At 47.4% G+C, this 3769-nt stretch overlaps 1 protein-coding gene across 2 annotated transcripts in view; it reads right to left on the bottom strand.

The window, feature by feature from the left end:
* The window catches only part of PHOSPHO1 (phosphoethanolamine/phosphocholine phosphatase), a 12082-nt gene extending 8569 nt beyond the window's left edge, over positions 1-3513 (bottom strand). For both annotated transcript variants that reach the window (XM_009287764.2, XM_009287762.2), the window contains exon 1: positions 3330-3513. The gene's annotated coding sequence lies outside the window, so the exon portion shown is untranslated. The remainder of the gene's footprint in view (positions 1-3329) is intronic.
* Between the last annotated feature and the right edge of the window lie 256 nt (positions 3514-3769).

The raw sequence follows: 3769 nt of genomic DNA on the forward strand, positions 1-3769 counted from the left end.
GCCGGCTCTGTCCCGGGACACGGAATTGCAGGGTGGCCAGCCAGGCACACAAGCAAGGGCAGCCCCTGCAAGCGTATCCACACCCCAAAATACTCTCCTGGGCTCCGGGGGGGTGTTTAAGCGGTATCTTTGGCTCTGCAGGACGTCTAATTTGTACTGGAGGCACCCACGATAAAAAAATAAGGCCAGCTTGTTCAAAGGCTGGAGGCAGAGGGTGTGGGCAGGGAGGGGACGCAGCCGCACGGCCTTAAAAACCTGTGGTTAAGAGACCACACGAGGTTGGGTTTTTTCTTGCTTTTTAATTAAAGATGTCTAAGAATGGAAGGACGCAAACAAAATTCAAAAGGTCTGCAGAAACCACAGTTTTCTGCTCCCTACGTGGGCTGGACGTGGGCCGTCCGCCCCTGTGCCGGCTGCTCCGGGGAACGCCACGTTGTCCGAGCGCTCAAGCCGAAGCCGCCAACGCTCTAAAGTTTCCCCATTTCGGCAAAATTTAGTTCCAGTTCCAGCCCCAGCCAGGAGCAGAGCTCAGAGCGTTTCTGTAGCCAAAGCGTTGCTATTCCGAGACCTCTCTTAACAGCCCTTGCTCCCAATCGCTAAAGGACGCCGACCTTTACGTACCGATAGCTGCCGGCGGTCACCGGCCTCTCCTGAGAAACAAACCCCGGTTTATCAAGGAAATATTTTATCATCTATTTAGTCTGAGAGATTCTGGCTTTTCGCTGCAGAGCACACCCCGTTTCCTCTGCGCAGCGTGGGTTTTGCCGTTTCTCCTTGCGGCGTTACCCCCCCCTTTGGAGTCACACCAGCTCCTATTAACCCAGGAGACGGCGGTTCAAGCGATTTGTCAGCGGGTATAAGGCAAGTGGGAAACTCAAAAGGGCAAATTCTCCGCTGCCTTCTGTCTCCTTCCCACTGAAAGGCAGCGGGGCAAAGATCATTCCAGAAACATCACAGACGGAGGAGTTTGGCAAGGGTGATCCTGTATCCCAGTGATTTTCCACTGTTAAGAACCCCGGAGAGCAAGTGAGGACAGCGCTTTCCGCATTGGGCTGACCTGGCTCCTGGCAACCCCTGAATAGACAGGCAACCCTCTTATGAACACACGGGTTCCCCACAATGGGTGTAACATCCCTGCGCTACAAGAAATACACTGGATGCACACTTCTCTCCAAGTTTGTCCTGTTTTTTCACCAACAAACGGATTGCGTCAGCACATAAGCAACCTTACTAAGCCCACAATGTCCACGTAGCCATCCGTCTGTCTGTCTGTCCCGGCCCCCCCCCCGTGCTTTATTTCCATCCTGCAGCACACAAAAGAAGCTGGGTTAAGACTAGTTCAGTAGCCCCCATGAAATCAACCTGGCTGCCCGTGTAAGACCTCCTTGCACTGGCTCCCATGGTCTGCAATACGTATTTTGGGGAAGCTCAGAGTAAAACTGAAGCTTTCCTTTACTCACAAGGGGAGCTAATCCCTATAGCTCAGTCTTCAAGGCACATGGATAAGGAAACTCCAGTCACAGCAAGTCGCCTCGTGCCATCTCCTCAACACAGTATTCTCCAACACACGGTATTTCTTTTATAGCAATAAATTTTTGGTGGCCGAATAATATTTATATGGTCAGTATCACAAAAAACCTCGAGAACTAACAAGCAACAAGACAGCAAACTCCATTTCATTTCACCACATGGGGGGGGACCTTCCCGTGCATCTCTTTCTGCGAGTCCCCCCCCCAGCGCAGCAGTCGGGACACTTGACAAAGAAAGCGGCCAACTTTGCTGAGCGCGGGCTACACCAGTCCGAGCTGAGGTCTCCCTAAGTTTCTCCCGTTGGCATGGGCTTCAGTTTTGCATTTAATGCTAGGAGTCACTAAGGAAGAAACAAGGACTCGCTAGAGGAGTGGTTAGGTCACCATCCACCAGGAGTCAAAGTATTTTAATATGTTCTGTTCTACGTAACGTGTAGGAATCAGGAAACATGGGCAACAAGATGGGGCTTTTAACCAGGTGGGATAAGCTTCTGCTGAAGTGGCACAAGAGATGCACAGATAGTGCCAACTATCTCCACACACTACAGGTCAGCGGTATTGGCTGCTCTCCCACCACCACGCCGGCGCGCAGAGCGAGATGATGCTCTCAAGAACTGCAGCCCACTTAGTGAAACACATTGCACTCAATTCAGCTGGAAATCCTGTTCTTTCACATGGAAGCAAGTTCAATCTCCATCCGCTTTGTCATAAACCAAGCCTAAAAATCCTCCTACTCCTTGCCAGTCATCCAATATAACAACTGACACCGATCATCACAACGGTTTCTAAAGAGACTGACAGAGGCGACAAATCTCTCACTGCAGCCTCAAGCTGCTGAGCGTATTTAGAAAATACTTGAGAACAAAACTCCCCGGGCTCTGTCTCAGTGCAAATTCATAAACGAGCTCAGACAATTCCGCTGGCAAGAGCCACAGTGAAGAGTCACTGCAACCACGACACGGCCTTACAGCGTCCAGTGGCTCTAGTTAGGGAAATACAACTTAAGCAACGTGACAATTTGAGGGATCAGGGACATTAGCAATTAATTAGAAACAAGCTGCAAACTGGAAATGTTTTCTAATTCAGTAAGTTACTTCATGCACAGATTCCAACATCGATACCGTCAGAGGAGCAAGCTGCCTTCCTTCATCCACTTCATTTGCTTCTTCGAGAAGCAGGCAGCAGGCAGGGATCCGCTCCACTGCCATCTCCTGGCTAATCCTCCACAAACTGTTCCTCCTGCAGATCTGTCTCCTCCTCAACAGAAAGGACATAGATTAAATCGCAGCCCTCTAGGGAATGATTTCTCTGTGGGATGGGAAAAGCCAAGAGCTATGACAGCAACATAACGTATCACAAGTTACATTAGCTTAAATTAATTTAAACCACTGAAGTTATCTTCTGTGACAATCTAACATGATTTCTGTATTTCTTTAAACAGCAGGCAGAGTGGATGGATTGCTGTAATCACTGAAAATATATGCCTAAAAATTCCAATTATTTAATTAAAATTAATATATGCCTTAAATTAAAATCCAGGAGACACTGCATAATAAAATCCAGTTGTTTTCTGGTAGTAACAAGAAGCTTAAATTTTCACAGAACATGAGACAACATTTCAGGCCAAGCAGGAATTTTCCTATGAATTAACAACCCTAAATTAATTAACAACCCTAAATTACTAAATATATGTTTTCTAAAAGAAAGGGGCACAAACTCTAACTCTAGGTGAAGTAGTATATTCTGACACACTCCCTGGTTTCCTTGGTGATGGCTGATTAATCATTTTCCATTACAAACCTGCAACTAGAATGGGCAGTTAGATAACCTGCTTCCTTGACGCTCTCATTTTTCAAGGCACTGGTTCTCCTTCGAGCCCCTGGGAACTAGGTCATCGTGCAGCTAATATCAAATTCAACCTCTCGGCTGACGTACGATGGATTTTCTTCTAGCACCCTCCAGAAACTGTTCTGTAAAAGGGAGGTGCAGGATACCTTAACCTGCTGAAATCACAGGGGTTGCATAAGAATCAGAGCACAGTTACCAAACCAGAGTTTGAACAGGACGCAGGCATTAATTTTAAGCGCTGTAAGACCTTTGGACTATTAATGGTATCTAAGGCTTAACGGAAAGCTGACACCTTCATGCTTGGGCTGTCTTGGAAGGAATCATTTTTCAGTCTGAACTAATTTTATGTATCATTATTCTGAGACATCTCCAGTTGAAACACTGGCTACGTT

This window comes from Aptenodytes forsteri, unplaced genomic scaffold (assembly GCF_000699145.1).
Source record: "Aptenodytes forsteri isolate BGI_AS27 unplaced genomic scaffold, ASM69914v1 Scaffold25, whole genome shotgun sequence".
Taxonomy (NCBI): Eukaryota; Metazoa; Chordata; class Aves; order Sphenisciformes; family Spheniscidae; genus Aptenodytes; species Aptenodytes forsteri.